Below are 19,325 nucleotides of genomic sequence, written 5' to 3'. Positions count from 1 at the left end.
GTTGTCTCGGATTTGGATACTCGTATAATTGTAATCAAACTTCACAGGTAAGTTCGTTTGATTATTAATTATACTTCCTATCCAAATCCGAGACAACAAATATTATTTACTATGCAGATGTTCAGAGCCTTGCATGTCAATACAAATACTGCATGCGAAAATAAAATAAAGTAAGAACATCAAAATATGATATAGTGTTAAGTTTCGTATGAGTACCTACTTAATGGTATTAAGTATCTGATGATGTGACGTCATGATGACGTCATTAAGCAAATTAAAAGTTATTCCTATTATTTAAAGTTAAGTTATTCCTATTATTTTATATATAACCTATTGAAAATGTTATAATTATATTAAGCTTTATGAATGTTTTTGATATTCCCTGGTTATGGTAACACTGATTAGTTTGCAACTTCTAAGGTCTTAGAACGGCGCTTTTTGGCTTTTAATGAAATGTTTTTAAATTAGTATTAATTACGTTTTAAAGTCAAGGTCATTATAGTTTCATCAGTTTTCATTTAAGGTTTTTCTGATGTACAAGAAATCTCATGTAAAATTATGCGTAGCAACAAATTCCCTTTTGTGCATTGGCAATGCAAGCAATAAGCATACGCAGTTACAATGTTTTATTTATATTCTAAGGTGAATTAAAAGTCAAATTCAGTTACTATGCAATTAAAAAGTAAGTCCATACAATGCCTTAGTATACTACTTTCTAAATATTGTTTTAAAACGTCATATCACTTTGTTCATATAACATAAGTAACCTGGTAAGTATTATATTAATTTATATAGATGCCAACAAAAAAGGCTCCTATACTTAAAAAGGAAGAAGTAAACTTAGCTAGTTACTAGTTTAATTATTATGTAATTATTGCCGATGTTTTGAGGACAAAATATACAACATTCAATTTTAACATCTGATTGTAAAGTTGTAAAGAAGGCAAATGAGCAGACAGATCGCTGTCACCCATGAACACCAAAAACCTGAAGCATTAGAACTTTTTTAAAGGTGTGTTTGTCCGGTAATCCTTCAGAAGACAGTTCTGCTTATTCCACACTTGCCACAGTTTCCTTTATTAATTAATTGAGGGAGTAACAAACAACAAACATACATACTAATAAAATAAAATAACGTTACAGTAAAGCTGTACTATGTATTGTGATACAAAACTACAATTAACAAGAAAGAAAATAGGTAGTTGGGTTATACAATCAACTATCATAACTATTTAAACTTTCTAGTTACTAAGCGAGACTGTATGTCAATCAGGGATTTCAAATTTAAATATTAATTTCATTGGAAACTTTATTTTCTAATTGGATTTATTAATCTAGCTGTTCACGGCTGCAATAACTCTGCATAACTGCACAACTATATTGTGTGTATTAGTTTCCATCGGCGATTTTACGCCCCGGGTATATAGGCCTAGATAATGTGCACCACCCACGAGTCAGCCCCTGTTTTCCGTACCACAATTCCCCTATAGTTTAGAGCTCTAAATATTGTATTAGATTTCTCTTTCAATCGAGGTATGTTAATTAAAGTGTAGGATGTAGGTAGTTAATGCGTATGTGGCAACGTACAGGTATAGTCGTTGCTTGCCTGGCCCCGTAGCCGAATGGCATTTCTCCGACGCCAAACGAAAGCGATACGCCGCTGGCTCTGTCGCGCCAATACGCAAGCGCGATAGAGATAGTTATCTACTAGCGCTTCGTTTCGTGAGCGTTTCATGAGCGTTTGTGCCATTCGGCTAGCCACCCTGAAAGGGATTTATTGCGCCTTGATTATTTATTTTCATTATTATAACTATTATAACAGCGAGTAATTAATGATGACACGTACTAAGCATTGTAAAGTGATTTGTGTAGGTATAGGCTGTGGTATAGGTCATAGAGCTATGACTGAAGGGTTAATACGGCGTATATTTTATTATTTTAGTGTATGCATGATGCTCATATGGTGTAGCAACATTATATTGTATGTCTTGTCAGAGCAATAGTATTAGCAATTTTAAGGAAAATAAGATTTACATTTTTGTTTACTGTTCAATCATTGGTTCATTGGTTCAATCCTTAGACGAAAGTGTTCTTATATTCATTCTGTATAATGTGCGTTAAGTAGGTAGGTACCTACATAAGTTATATAACAACATTACATTACATTAAATCTGATTAACAAGTCTCGAGATAATGTAAATCTCATTAACATTAACACTTTTAAAGCGGAGTAATGTTACTATCTTTAATTTGTGAGAGACCAAGGAGCGGAGCGGCCGAAGAATAAACAGATTGAATACAGCGAGGAGAGAAGCAATCTAAGAACGTTGGAGTTGCGAGCGAAGAGCGAAGTGACCGATGAACGTAGCGACAGAAGCGTGAATCCACCGAAGCGTAAACCGATTGAAAAAACACAGTGGACAATGCACTGTGAGACCGGAATTCTCAATGTAGTTTGAACGAAAGAAGAGCTCCTGAGACAATTTGTGGAGAAAATATAGTCATTTTAAGGTTGACTTGATGTGCATATAGCTAGAACGCTATAAATACAATGTTCTCTATAAAATGTATCTATAAAAGTGGAGCCATCGATACAGTTTTGAAGCAAAGATCACACTATTAATGTTTATTTTATTTATTTCCTAATAAAGTGGAGCCCACAAAGTTTCAACAGTCAGAGAGCGGAGATCTTGACTTCATTCGTGGAGAATTACATAGTAAGTTTAATTTAAAATGATAACATTTTGTTTTAATTTCTTGTGTTTTATATATATAATTATGGTTAGTATTTAAATTTATCATTATTTTTTGACTAAGTTGTTTAAGATTATTTTAATTCCTTATTTATTGTATTATTATTTTTGTATTTTTGACATGTTTTGTTTATGCCATTAAAGGTTTTGAATTGAGTTGAATGGATAGCCTATCACTGTTAAAATGTGCCACAAACAGCTACTACGCCTTAAGCGGAGCCTTCGATACAACTTGTGAACAAAGATAGCAACGTTACTGTTAAAGTAGGGCACATATAGCTACAACGCATTTAGCGGAGCCCTCGACACAATTCATGAAAAAAAATAGCCACGACACTGTTAAAGTGGGGCACATATAGCTACAACGCATTTAGCGGAGCCCTCGACACAATTTGTGGAGAAAAATAGCCACGACACTGTTAAAGTGGGGCACATATAGCTACAACGCATTTAGCGGAGCACTCGACACAATTTGTGGAGAAAAAATAGCCACGCCACTATTAAAGTGGGGCACATATGGCTACAACGCATTTAGCGGAGCCCTCGACACAATTCGTGGAGAAAAAATAGTCACGCTACTAATAAAGAAGGGCATTTTACTGTAGGTTCAGATATAATTTTGCATGCCATTTTTGGCTAAACATGTATTGCTAGTCAAAAATAGTAATGTACCAACTAATGTATACCATGTTTATCGCAATAAAGTAATTCATTCAATTCATTCACAAATGGCTACAACGCATTTAGCGGAGCCCGCGACACTATTTGTGGAGAAAAATAGCCACGCCACTATTAAAATTTGGTACATATAGTTACAACGCATTTCGTTTTCGGAGCTCTCTCGTTTTTTTTTTTTTTTTTTTTTTTTTTTTTTTTTTTTTTTTTTTTTTTTTTAGTGGGGTACCCAACATTGTAATCTCAATTTTCATCACTCATCAGGGTTTTATTTCTTTTCTACCCGATACTCAACCAATCATCCTTAACGCTATTATACTATCGGAATACTATTTCAAGACATGCTTACAATATTTATTATTGACACAAGTAAATCTTTATTTACAATAAGCTCTTATAATTATAATCTCTAATGTCTTAACAATGTCAAACAATATCTAATGTTCTAATAGACACATGTCATCCAAATAGTAGGTAATTACTTACAAAAAGAGACTTGCTCACATAGGGTACTTGTCTTCACACAAAACTGATAGAAAAAATTTTGATGTGACTATAATGCCGAGCTAGAAACCCGTAATGTTCGCATAAATCCTTTCGTCGGCATCGAAGTACGGCCCGTACTATATACAACAGCAAGCAACAGGCAACACTGTCAACACATTTGTGATCCCTATTACCACGGCATAAAGTCTAACGATAGTCAGTTAAAGGTGTTGCTGTTTGTGCCATGGATTCGGTATTAGTTAAGGCGCCTTAGGTAAGATCGTGCAAGCGCATCCTGTTTAAATGCATCAGTTACTGGCAATGTGCAGTCGGTCATTTTAATTATTAATACATTATTGAATGAATCAACAGAAAAAATATAGTTTAATTATTGGTTCCAGTATTTGTAAATATTGCTACAACTATTGCTCGTTTGGTTATTTATAAGTCTATAAATATTGTTGAATGTTGTTACAATTTACATAACGATGCGTTTTTCTTTTAAACTTTTTATAAAAGGCGCTTTATCACCAACCAGAAAAAATATGTTTATAGATCAGACATGTTGTTAACGTATAATATACTGTTCTATACGCCTACGATATATACGAGTAAAATCATATTCGTAAATATTGAAGTCAGAGATCACATCGATTGTCAGTAGGTAGTTTAATAGTTACATATTACTGTAAGTAATCTGTGATTTACGTATTACTTAAACACATATACTAGTAATAAGGTAACACTACATCGTATTACTTTCCTACTGCAACTTAAGTATTCATACCGAAAGCCTTTTGTTTGAAAAAGAAGGTAGTCGTAGAAAATCCTATCGTATGACCAAATATGACCGCAAATAAATTTAGTATTTCGTTAACTTCTTAGTTCTAGTTATCAATAGGCAAGTGAGGCAAGCTACTTAAATGATAGTACAATTGTGTGTTAATGTGTAAAATCACATTAGCTCGTAGCTACGATCGAATGAAAAACAAAACTATTATACACTCGCCGATAACTAGACTAAACTCGCCGGTACTATACGGCGGTCGGCAGTTGTTCAAATATGGTTTGAATTCTATAATCACCATTTAGCGCACTATAGGTACATAAGTAGGTATTAAATCACTTACCGAACTTCATAAATTCACAACATTTACACTTTTAGAGGAACACTTATTTTGACGAAATTACGTGTGACTCGGACGACACAAAAACATGTAATGATGGGTTTACGCCGCAGGGCGCTGGGCTATGTTGAAGGTAGTAGGTATGCATGGCGAGAACTTGTTTTTTAAATTTTATATCTCTGAAATGTGTGACTTTGGACGGTACGATTCCGTGTGCTGCATAGTAAATAATATTTGTTGTCTCGGATTTGGATAGGAAGTATAATTTGTCAGGTCGAAACTTCGGAGGGCCATCTGTACTGAAAAACAATTCTTCTTTTCTTCGCACTTCCATTTTTTCGCACTTGTATAGTTATGTACTATATTTGACTTGCAGCAGCAATGCAGTTAGCGGTAATATTACGTATTTGTAACTTTTTGCTGTCTAAATCAGGAAATACCTTAAAGTTATACTTACTAACGTCATTTAATACATTGTAGCGATCAAGGCAACAGTTAAACTGAAGTGTCATATAATGTACATAAAATATAAGGGCACATACCTGTGGGCCTAGTGAAAAAGGGTATAACTCATATTGACTCGGTGAAAAAGGGCACAAGTCCCATCTCGGACTTGTGACCTTTTTCACCGAGTCAATTTGAGTATACCCTTTTTCACTAGGCCCACAGATACTTTATTGCGTATAAAGTATCGATTAAAAAGTAGTCACTCACTTCTATGGATTGATGATAAATTATTTTTTTGTACTGAAATGACCACACACAACACCTGACACATTTGGTAAGCATTGCGGTGGTTTTTGCGTTATTGTTTAATGATGGTAAGTAAATATCCATACTAATATTATAAATGGGAAAGTGTGTGTGTCTGTTTGTTTGTCCGTCTTTCATGGCAAAACGGAGCGACGAATTGACGTGGTTTATTAAGTGGAGATAGTTGAAGGAATGGAGAGTGACATAGGCTACTTTTTGTCTCTTTCAAACGCGTGCGAAGCCGCTGGCGAAATCTAGTTCGATATAATAGTTATTTGTTATACAAGGGGGCAAAGTTGTATTTTAACGCCGAGTATGGAATTGAAAAACGAGCAAGTGAAAGGATTCTATAGTTGAACCACGAGCGAAGCGAGTGGTTCGAGAATAGAATCCTGAACGTGCGAGTTTTTTAACACACGAGAAGTAAAATACATTTGCACCCGAGTGTAACACAAAACTTTTCCCCTCACTATAGCGAGGAAACTACAACGCAAGAAAATGCGTTTATCACTGCTTCCAGTAGTTCCACGGGTGGTAAATCATCTTAATTACTAGATTCAACTACTTTTGTCAATTTTAAAGCAGTTAACCTGAATTTATTCAAGGTCATATCACTTTACCCACTAGGGATAAAATGCGTTTTTACCCGCTAGTATTAAAGGACAAAACACGTGTTTCCGAGCTAGTGAGGGGAAAAGTACAAAGGTTGGTCTTAGCAAGGAATATATAATACAGGACAGACAAAGTCCATACAAAAAGCGTAGTCCTGAAATGTATGGGCCTTTTAGGCTTAAAACTAGATGACGCTATTTCGCAGCCTGGAAGTGGCCAAACTCATATCTTATTTTTTGTTTTTATTTTTTACAAGAACAAATGACATACTTCTTTATTTTAATATCACGTCAATACACATTTTACGCGCTGGTAGCCTAGCGGTAAGTGAGTGCGACTTTCGTTCCGGAGGTCGCGGGTTCGAACCCCGGCTCGCGCCAGTGAGTTTTTCGGAACTTGGGTATGTGCGAAATGTCATTTGATATTTGCCTTGCCAGTCGCTTTTCGGTGAAGGAAAACATCGCGAGGAAACCGGACTAATTCCAATAAGGTCTAGTTACCCTTCGGGTTGGAAGGTCAGATGGCAGTCGCTTTCGTAAAACTAGTGCCAAATCTTAGGATTAGTTGTCAAAGCGGACCCCAGGCTCCCATGAGCTGTGGTAAATGCCAGGATAACGCAAGAAGGATGATAAAAACACATATTGAAAAAAAAAATTGTATACATCATCAGTGTAGATAAGATAGTATTTAATAGGTGGCGCTAAAAAAATGAGGTTTCTTGCTTATCAACCCAGAAATAGGTTATTGTCAGTGTCAAGTGTCAATGTCACTGGTAAAATACCCCACAGGGTGTCAACCATTGGTAGTGTGTCGAGAATTAGTACTTTTACCTTACACTTACACCATAAACTTTTTACCAAAACAATTCTTCCTCTAGGCATTTTACATTATAAACGAACAAAAAATCTCAATGACCAGTTTCAGACCAACAAAGTATATAATAAAGCCTTCTCTTGAACTGACGCGTTACAACTGAGCGTATCGGAATTTCCAGTTTTTGCAAATTGATAAAACGTGTGGTCTTAAGGCGAATAACACTACTTATACAGACGACACTGTTCGTGAACTATGGAGCTACTCAGAGGAAGCTTATCAAAAGTCGGCAACGCATAAGTGGCTCCTCCTGATGTTGCTTATCTCAAGCGGCGATGATTGCTTCTCATCAGGTCGGTAGACCGCTAATTTTTTGCCTATATTATAAAAAAGCTAAGATGATAATAATTTTGATACCACAGTCTTGACAAGGATTATTGATTAAGGATAGATCTTGGTGGCTTTGGGTTCAACTCAACCAACTTCAACTGAATCGTTCAGGTCAGGTGTGATATATGTGTTTTAATTTGAACCATAACGTGGGAAATCACAATTAGTGAAATTGTTTAAATGGCATTATAAAGAAAGGATATAAACTATTGGAAAAGAGGAGCCCAATATTCTATTTATTTTTGACCCCCGACGCAAAAACGATGGGGTAATATTTTAAGTTTGATTATAATTTAGGTACTTTTCGAACGGAAGACGGTATCGGTATGAGCCTCGTGTCCAAAAAAGCGATCACTTTGATTTGAACATCCGCAGAAGTTTAAAACACCATTAATGATAATTATCCACCAATCAAACGAATATTTGTAACACTATGCGCCTTAAATACAATACAGAAGAAATAAATCCTTTCTCAATAAGGCCGATCGAAGACGTACGACTTTTAAATGACGCGAACCACTATTAGCAACAAAGTTGCAAAATTCTTATGCGCATACGCATCGGTACAACGAAAAAGTAACTTTAATATAGAGTATTAAGTTTTAGAATATTTTTTAAAGTTATTTCATCTCATGTCAATGTGAAAGGAACTTTTTTCGCAACTTATTAAAATCTATAATACTTTGTATGTTTTCAATTGCGATATTTTAAACCATGACTTATTTATAAGTGTTTTGGTTTGCCACACAATAGAATGAGTAAGAAATCTCTGGTATTTTCGACGATACCATCCGCTTGTTAAGTGGCGAATTATGAGCGCGAGTGTACATGTCGTTGACGCCTTTGCGAATGCCCTAATGGGGATCTGGCATCAGGCAATTATGGTCGCGCGATAAATGATAAAACACCTGGCCGTCCCTATCGCACTTACTGATAGTACGATAGGGACGGCCTGATATTTTATCGTCTATCGCGCGACCATCCTACCCGTGCATATGTAATGATTGTATTTCTTTTTTTAATTTCCGTCAGCTTTGCTTAGGGAAGAGCAAATCTACATACAAATGTAATGGGCAGTTTCTGGTCACTTGACAAATAACTACTCGCTACGCTCGCGGTTCAATGTTGGAATTTTCCGCTTGCTGGGTTATCAGTATTGATACGTACGATTAAATGACCACTTTGCCCCCTTGTAAAGTTATTTGTTTTTCCCCTCACTAGCTCGGAAACACGTGTTTTGTCCTTTAATACCAGCGGGTAAAAACGCATTTATCCACTAGTAGGTAAAGTAATTTGACCTTGAATAAAGTCAAATTAGCTGCTGTAAAATTGATAAAATTAGGTGAATCTAGTAATAAAGATGATTTACCACCTGTGGAACGACTGGAAGCAGTGATAAAAGCATTTTTTGCGCTGTAGTTTCCTCGCTATAGTGAGGGGAAAAGTTTTGTGTTACACTCGGTTGCAAATGTATTTTACTTCTCGTGTGTTAAAAAACTCGCAAGTTCAACTATAGAATCCTTTCACTTGCTCGTTTTTCAATTCCACACTCGGCGTTAAAATACAACTTTGCCCCCTTGTATAACAAATAACTATTACAACGGGGCAAAGTTGTTGTTTAACCGCACGTGACAAATATTGATACCCGAGCAAGCGAAAGATTCCAATATTGAACCGCGAGCGTAGCGAGTGGTTCAAAACGTGGAATCTTGAGCGTTGCGAGGGTTTCAAGGCACGAAGGTTAAACAAACTTTGCCGCCGAGTGAAACAAAATATTTTTCACCACACCAACACGAACAAAATACTGACTATAAAACATGAAACTAAATCAAATCTGTCAATTTATTTAATATTTAAAATTCAAAATCATCATTTATAGGTAATTTCTACCAGCCAGTTCAAATTATCAAGTTAAAATTTGTATGAAATTACTTTGCACTCTTGTGGATAAAGTGCATATTGTTATTTGTTTTCTAATAGCAAAGTTAGCCTTTATCAGTTGGTGTGGTGGAAATAAATATTTCGATATTTTTATCTATCCCAAAATAGGTATGTACTGTTGCCAAATAGTAGCATTGATAGTTTGACATCAAACATTAAAAGACGTCTAAAGTGGCCAAATATGTCGCGACTATTTGCAACTTTTTTTTTCTACTAAAATCAAAATAAATATAATTATGAAACTACCTATGATATTTTTGTTTACGTTTACCGATCAATATATTAATCAACATTTTATACTGACTAGGTATAATAAATATCGAAAAAACCAAAGCATTATTATCATAAAGGAAATTGGTGACTTCCTTGCGTATGGTCAAAAAAAAAGATGGTATTGATTTCAGTAACGGATCTATGCGAGGGATCAAATGAACCAATCGATTACTGGGTAGCTATTTAACAAGTGTCAAAGTCATACGTTCTCAAAAAGCTTCCCAAGAGCGTGTCGCTATTGGGTTCCGTATGCGAACTTCAAGTTCGTTTCACAAGGTTAATGAGGGACCTGTTATTTCCGATAAACCCTTATTCATTTTTAAATACCTATCGACGTTCTCTACCCTAAAAAACATTTTTTTCCATTTTTTATTTTTGCACTTTGTTGGCGTGACTGATATACATATTGGTACAAATTCGATTTCTAGTGCTAACGGTTAAAAATGGCTAAACTATAAGGGTAACTTTGGCTAGGTATACGAAACGTTTGAGCTTTCTTATGACGTATGATTAAGCGATAATGGTAAAGGACGACATATATATTGTGTGTGTGTGCGCGTAGCCGAATGAAAAAACGCTCACGATAATATCTCTTTCATAGCTATCCATCTCGTGCGACAGAGCCAGACTACATTTCTGCGACGTTTCGGTGGCGTTTCGTGTCTCAGAAATGCCATTCGGCTACAGGGCCTGGCCCCGTAGCCGAATGGCTTTCTCCGACATACGCCGCTGGCTCTGTCGCGCCAATACGCAAGCGCGATAGAGATAGATATCTACTAGCGCTTCGTTTCGTGAGCGTTTCGTGAGCGTTTGTGCCATCCGGCTAGCCACCCTGATCAGAAATATCACGCCGTGGCTTGCGTGGGCGACGGTCGCGCGATGGTCGCGCGACGGCGATGCGACGCATACGAAATCAAACCTTATCGATATGGAAGTATTGGAAGTATGAGACGCGACGGCGACGGTCCCGCGACCGTCGCGCGACCGTCGCCCACGCAAGACACGGCGTCAGCTGAGGGCCTATGCTTGTCCAAGATTTCTCGACATATGACATATTTTTACAAGATTTTTCACAACTGCGGCATCAACTACCTACAGTAGTAGTTGCTGTCTGAAACCGAACGATACCTTAAAAGTCATTGAAGGATCCTAGCATTTTAAGTAGTACGAATAACGTACTATGTGCTATAGATTGCGGTGCCGGTAAAGAAATATCTTGGATGCCTCTGATGGTTGAGTTACGTGTAGATATGTACGTAAAGCCTTGGACGCACCTGAATAGTGCTGTGAAGAACTTAATAGAATGTTACATTAAAAAATTTAAAAATGTATAATGTTACTTTTCTCTGCTATCTATCTGCAATATCTGCATGTCATACTTAATCTTTTTTTGCACGATTGTATGTAGTTGTAGGTATTGTGACTCGAAACTCCCGAAAGTTTTAATCACTATGTTGTTAATATCTTGATGAGTATGTAATCCATACTAATATTATAAATGGGAAAGTGTTTGTGTCTGTTTGTTTTTCCATTTTGATGGCAAAACGGATCGACAAATTGACGTGATGATTTAAGTGAGAATAGTTGAAGGGCTTCTTTCTAACCCTCTCACTTCCCTTATTCAATATGTCAGTGATTGTTTTGACGTGCAGTGTGCAGTAAGGTTCGAATTCGATGATGTCACTACATCGCTGACAGCGTATTCGGTGGCCAAAATAAATAAAAAATACGTAGTCATCGTACACTTTTATACTAATCGAATACTACAGAAGATAATCATTTATTGTGCCAAATTCGATATGAGTCTATTAGCCTATTGGAGCAATCCGCAATCTTTGAATTTAACCAGATTTAACGCATACAAAGCCGTGGGCAAAAGTAGGTGTTGTACAATATAAAATAAATATAAAACTTGTCACATCACTATTTAGAAGTATAAATATAAATCACCTGTATGTCCAGTATCTAAGGTCATAATTACTTACCATTTACACAGCCATCTTTTAGGTGCGGCCACTAATATATTGCAACATTCCAATTTTATTTCCCATTACGGGTAAGCGTATATCATGATGATAAATGCCCCAAACTGAATGTAACGGGCCGAATAAGTATGTAAGTAAGGCGGTTAACAGGCATCTTTAATTAACAGGCATCTTCTGGGCGAGCCCCCTCCATCGTAGGCCACGTCTATGCCTTTGGCTAGTCTGTAGCAAAGACTAAGCTCATTTATAATAATAATTAAAAAAAATATTGTATTGAGGTTTTAAGAATTTTTGACATATTGTAGAGGTATGAATACAGAAAGTTCACTTCATACAGGTTCTTCTGGGTAGGACCCACGTAACATTGTAAAAAAACAGTACTGGATCTAGAAGTGTAAGTTAGCTTGTTATTTATTGACGAAATGAAGGGATTCGTCAGCTTGGGAAAAAAGATTCTGTAAGTCTATTAGTCTCTAGTGGAGGTCAAGAAATATTCTCTTTTTATTGAAGAGGTATTCTCAAAAACTTTTATGATCACGGAATTATGAAAATTTTCTTGGAATACTGCTGTTCAATTTATGTTACGTATCTGTCTAAAGGAAAAATGTGCGGATCACTCCTTGGATTCGGTTCCTGCATACCTAATTTGTCAATCCTACATTTTACCTTAGTCTTTTGTGAAGCCATTAGGTGTCGTTTTGGCCGCTCTTTCATTTGGTGTATGGTCTCAAATAAGTGTTGACTCTACGTACTGTCGTAGCTTCTTATCGGCCTGAAGATAAACAGATAAAGGTCAGCGTTAAATGTGTAATTTGTCACCGTGGTAAAACGAAGCCTGATGGATTGAGTCGTAGGTACTTAGGAGCTAATCGTGCGAAAGAGGATACAAAGTACACTTTCTGTAATACATTACGCTGTGTACCGTCCTCAGGAATGCGTCAATTTGGCATCTTTTCATACATATTAATCAATCGTAAACCCCGTCTTTGTTAGCGTGTGCGCTATTTGAGCTAATAATTATTCGTTTAGGAATTCGCCCATAAATCTCTTTCTATTTTAAAGTACCGTCAGCAAAGATAAGGCTTCAAAAAACATAGACTTAATAAATCAACTCAAAAGTTCATTCTAATTTTAAACATTTTTTTTTAATTTGAACGATAAATACTACTAGGGAACAACGAACGATAAATGTTCGCGGATTTACACAAAGAGCAAATGTTAATTTTTAAAATTTACGAGTTCAGATTATCTTTTTAAATAGTCTTAAAAATAAGACATTAAAAATATAAAGTCACGCTCGAAAACATTTGTGATAATCCTGGTTTTCAGATTGAAATCAGTTAATTCATTCAAATCCTTATTATTTATGAACGACAGTTACCATAAATAAAGGTTTGAGTATTGTATGTAAGCTATTTTGAAGGAAAATGTAGATTCAATGATTAGCAAAGCCTGATTTAGGTGTTTTTTTTATGTTTATTTCGGTGTCCGGAAAGCCGGAAGTCTTAGTGTTAAATCTATTTAAAAATAAAGAAACGCAACGCAATATGTTACTCGTAAGTTTAAATAACTCGTAAGCCAATTGTTTTGTGAGAATTGGCGTGGCATTTCCCAAAACTTTCCCTTTCTCAACTTTTGTTCAACTTATAGGATGGACGAACAGCTTATCAAACGAAATACGAGTTGGACTATGTAGGTATACTACTTACCTATCAGCGGCGGAGTGTCAACACTGTCAACATTCCCGCTTGGTAAGTTGGAACCAAAGGCTAAGTTGTTAAGGTGCTTAAAAAATTGGACATGTAAGTACTTAGCCCTTGACTACACAGGGTGTTTTTGTTATGTTTAACCATACCTTTTGGTGACTCGCATGTCAATATTTTTACGCACTCTTTACAGACGTGTTTGGGTATTTATGACCACTTTGTCCCCCAAATATATCCGATAGTACTTGTACAGAAGCACATGCATGCCTGATTTTTTTACCAATGAACTCCACACGACTTGCCAACCGTACTCTCTATAATTTAGCTGTCAAACGCAAGTGATCTATCGTAGACACGTCAACCATTGTATCAGATGATTGCTAGAATGGTGGCTATTAAGAGAATTATCTAGTTTTTACTTGAGTTATGGTGAAGAGATTGATAACTGGGACCGGACCCTGGAGGTTAAGTATTTAACTCTTGGTGAGGCAAAAACTGTACACGTGATGTTTTGTGCGTACTAACAAGACAGTTATAAAATTACATTGGTAAGTACCTACTTTTAAGCGCTTTACTTTTAAGATTAATAATGGTTTGTTTATCACGTCGACAAGTAAAGTATGTCTTAATTGTCTAAATACGATCATCATTCTCCTTGGCATTTGCCACGGCTCATGGGAGCCTGGGGTCTGCTGTGACAACTAATTACAAGGTTTACGAAAGCGACTGCTATCAGATCAGATGACATTCCAACTCAAGGGTAACTAGGCCTTATTGGAATTTGTCCAGTTTCCTGACGATGGTCTCCTTCAGCGAAAAGCGATTGGCAAAATATCAAATAGAAAATATTGTCTAAACACGAAATGAAGTTTTATTTTATTCACACGTGTATTGTAGGATTCGTAGGCCAAAGTAACCTGGTATAAAATTTCAGTTATTGCTGAATTATATTTAAATTTTAAACGTAAACTCACCACGTATGAAATAACTATAAGCACCTATAAGATACAGCGAGGCAAATCTCGACAAATGTAACTGGTCTATTTTTTTCATTATTACACTATTAAATTGAGTTCCACATGTATCCACTAAACACGCGTGTCATATATGTCACAATAACACTGTCTGTCATGTCAACAATTGTTTGTTGTAAATCAGGTTGTAAATGTCGTAAAGGTTCGGCGGGAAAACTGCACATGTCATTGAAGTGGCCAGGCCCCGTAGCCGAATGGCATTTCTCCGACGCCAAACGAAAGCGATACGCCGCTGGCTCTGTCGCGCCAATACGCAAGCGCGATAGAGATAGATATCTACTAGCGCTTCGTTTCGTGAGCGTTTCGTGAGCGATTGTGCCATTCGGCTAGCCACCCAGTTACAGTTAAGTGGTACATAAAAGAGGTACCATTTAATCAGTTTCATTTAATAATCACATAAACAGGGTGTTTTTACGTAGCAAATTTGTTTTTCCGTTTTCTCCAAAAAAACATCGTAAAAGCTATAATGTTTCACGGTTTAATATACTCCAGAGACCGAGTACTATCAACTGTAAAAATATCTGCATCTAATAAATTAGGACCTTATATTATAACCAGTGGACACTCATTAAACATTGTAAAGCATGGAAAAACTGATCAGTTGTAATGGCTCCCAGTCGAAATTGCCCCGCTGTACCTTATCATGACAATATATTCTAAACAAAATATCCTAAAATAAAATTCGCACAAAAGTGTCCAAACTCTTAACAGTTAATTCCGCATAAAATGATTCAACCTTAGTAAACCTTACCCCTTTATAATAAAGCTGAAAACACCTGTGACACTGAGTTCGTATGTAAATGCTCTCTAATGGCGGAAGACCATGTTATTACTATATAGCTTCCATAATTAACTATACGGCGTGTAATTTACGTACCGTAAGATACTAATTCGATCAATTTAGTGAGTTTAGTGCCGGTGCTTATGTACAGCATAACTATTGTGGCAGTATCTTGACTAGAATAAAAAGTGTCTTGACTTCGCAGTGTTGCTATAGATCGACATACAGAAGAAACTTTGATTTATACAGCCATCGAAGGTATTTCATTTCATTTCATTTATTCAGTCACATAATAAATTTACAGTAATATCACCAAGTTGTTTACATGCTAAATGTTAATTCTAATATACAAATGTCAAAAAATATTGTAAAACTAAACTATTGACAGTACACAGTATTGAAATCGAATAATTACACACCTCTACAAAATCACAAACCTATCTATAAATCTATTACAAATCTAATAATTATTATTAATAAGCCGCCTGCTAAGCCGCGGTCCTGGGTTCGAATCCCGGTAAGGGCATTTATTTGTGTGATGAGCACAGATATTTGTTCCTGAGTCATGGATGTTTTCTATGTATATAAGTATGTATATCGTCGCTTAGCACCCATAGTACAAGCTATGCTTAGTTTGGGGCTAAGTTGATCTGTGTAAGGTGTCCCCAATATTTATTTATTTTATTTATTTATTTATTTATTATTAATGTATTGTACAGTCACCGGCAATAACACACACTTATGGCTCTAGAAATAAGATTGTGTCAGATATTTTTGCGGCTGTCTTTTTATGAGATATTTTTACCGGTGACTGTAGGACATAGAACACTTCAACGATAAGATGAAAACATGTATATTCCTATTTAGAACATGTATCTTTTGATTTTTACACCTATCTATCCAGCTTCCATTTGTGAGTTACTATAATTGGTTCTGTTTTGCTATTAAAACTGACTATTGTATCATTAGTAGCTGGTGATTCATTTATTTATGAAATAAAAGAGGCATTCGCTTATTACTAAAACTACAATTGTAATTCTGCTGGTTGCCCATTTTTACTTTAATTACTTAAATCGTGATTTTGAATAGTCAATATACTGATTCATATATTTTAACTGTGTTCAAGTTCCTTCAATGATCGTTTACCATAAGAGCAGTTAACACTTTCGCTACCAAGAACCCGACTGTCGGGCACACCGCTCGTAGAAGCGTAGCCGATTACATGGGTTTCCCCGTATGTAGCGAAAATGTCGTAGCGCCGCGTAGAGCCCGGTTTCGAAAGTGTTAAAATGTATCTTAATAGAGTCAAACGTCGTTAACTGGAACCCTAATAAAGCGGAATCTTCCTAGCCATGTGCTCTATCCTTGGAGCATAATCTGGTTATTTTACTTAACAAGGCATGTTAATAAATAAATAAGAATTTTAACTTTATAGAGTTTCAAATTTTTTTTTTGCCAGCAATGTACAACACTGACACTTGTCCAGTAAGAAAATACTTTTCTATTTTTTTTCTTTACGTTTTATAAATTAAACGGCCAATAAGTATTTCAAAAACTTCATTCGCATAATGTGATAGATAATGAGTAAGTAAGTAAGTAAACACTTTATTGTACAGGAAAATAATACAGCACATAATATTTAAAATAAAAAGTTTCAGTACAAAGGCGAACTTATCCCTTTAAGGGATGAGATGTTTTTTATCACCCTTTTTCGTTTTGGAGTCGGCATATGCCAACATATTTGGCATATACAAGTATTTAAGGTTCGTATTCACCACATAACTAGTAGTAATTTGTATGGCGGCCGAGCCTGTCAGATTTTGTACTGAAGTTATTTTTAATATGTCTCAGGCCCTTGCGTGTTCATAATTTTTATGTTGTTGCAATCAAATATCACGTAACGAGGCATTTTTAATGTTTTTGTTGACTTCAACTTACAAAAATTGACGCCTAAAAGCTGTAAGCTGCGATAAAAGTCGGACAATTCAGTGGATTTTACTGAGTTCACGCTAAGTAGATACATTTGCTTTATCTGTGATATATTATAGTAAACATTTGTGCATTTGGCTTTGCCCGCGGCTTTGCTCGCATTAGAAGGAGACAAAAAGTAGCCTATGTCACTCTCCATCCCTTCAACTATCTCCACTTAAACAATCACGTCATTTCGTCGCTCCGTTTTACCGTAAAAGACGGACACACACACTTTCCCATTTATAATATTAATATAAGGTATAGCGGGTCAAATCTCGACTGGGGGACAATTGTAACTAATCCATTTTTTCCATTATTACACTAGGATGTTGAGTTCTACATGTATTCACTGAACACGCCTACCGTATACAACCGATGGACATTCTAATTTAATACAAACATTGTAAAACATGGAAAAAATGGACCAGTTATATTTGCCCCCAAGTCGAAATTTGGCCCGCTGTACCTTAGTAAGGATGACAACAACATTGAATACATTGTCTATCCATGGCTTCCTGCGATCTTGCAGGCTATAAAGGCCCGTGGAATCGGTGATTGCACACTTGTACCAAGTAATGAATAGATACGATGCGGTACATTGAGTTACGAAGAAGTATAGACACGTTTTCTTTTGTTTTGGAGGGTTTTATCAATGGTGCGTAGACCACGCAGTTGTTTATTTTTAAAATCGGGACTTAATAGCGTATGACTACATATTAAACTGACCTCCAACGTTTCAGGGACGGCGTTGTCCCCGTGGTCTCGGAGAAGACTGGCTTGAAATGACATAAACACCTTCTGACAGCCGCGCGAGTTTTTCGAGCTACCCGCGCTCGGTTTTGATTATCAACTTGAATTGTTTGCGCACTAGGGATGTTACTCTGTCGACAGTCGACACACAACACTGACGATATTCGATTTAACGACTGTCGATATCGCAATTTCAATCGGGACGAAGGTTTTAGGATCTCATTCACATGGAATCCTGTCATTAATAAGTGCAAGCGGAAAATAATATACACGTATCGACGGCCTGATTCAAACTTGGTTATAACGTTAAAAATTATCTGTAGATACGATTGCATCGGATAATTCAGTATCAAAATCGGTGATGTACCTTTCCTAGAAGAATTCTCTTCGTGGGGAAATTCCCTTCATTGTAAAGTTTATCGGGAACAGCATATCACTAGTCACAAGTGACGTTTTCGTTTAAAGAAACGTAATTTGTGATAGCGATGTGTCTGATCAGAAAAATAAAATTAAATAAATAAATATTGGGGGACACCTTACACAGATCAACCTAGCCCTAAACTAAGCAAAGCTTGTACTATGGCTGCTAGGCGACGATATATAACTTATATAGATAAATACATAGAAAACATCCATGACTCATGTCATGTCATGATGAGCACAAATATTTGTGCTCATCACACAAATAAATGCCCTTACCGGGATTCGAACCCGGGACCGCGGCTTAGCAGGCAGGGTCACTACTAACTACGCCAAACCGGTCGTCAATCATCATCATCATCGTCATTGTTGCCTATTCCACAGTTTTATACATCAGAGACCACGTATTCCTCTCATAAAGACTGTACCTCGTGACAGTGGCTCATACCGTCATTACAGACTAATGTCATACCGAAGATCGTCAGTTGTTTTGTCAACATAGAAAGCTTTTTTGTCTGACGTGTGAAACATAACACCTATCGTCACTACTTTTAAAAAACTTGTATCTTCGTCTGTCAATGAAAAGAAAATTGTAGTAAGTATGTATGGAATGCATATAGACTTACTGCGTTTTAACTTTAAGAAGTAGCGTGAGATACGAGATTTTTTCAAAGTAGTGACGCTATAGCTCTTTAGCCGGTTACCTACATACTGATATTTAAACTTTAAGATACTTAAAATATTTCATTTAGATACGATATTACCTACAACTGTCGAAAATGATTTTTAATTCTGACAGCACCTGTAGGCCTAGCACATGATGGCCGCGGGAGTATGTCGCCGCGAGATAGACTA

Source organism: Leguminivora glycinivorella, chromosome 12 (genome assembly GCF_023078275.1).
Source record: "Leguminivora glycinivorella isolate SPB_JAAS2020 chromosome 12, LegGlyc_1.1, whole genome shotgun sequence".
Taxonomy (NCBI): Eukaryota; Metazoa; Arthropoda; class Insecta; order Lepidoptera; family Tortricidae; genus Leguminivora; species Leguminivora glycinivorella.
The sequence above is the reverse complement of the archived record's forward strand: the minus strand, read 5'-3'. Positions refer to the sequence as shown.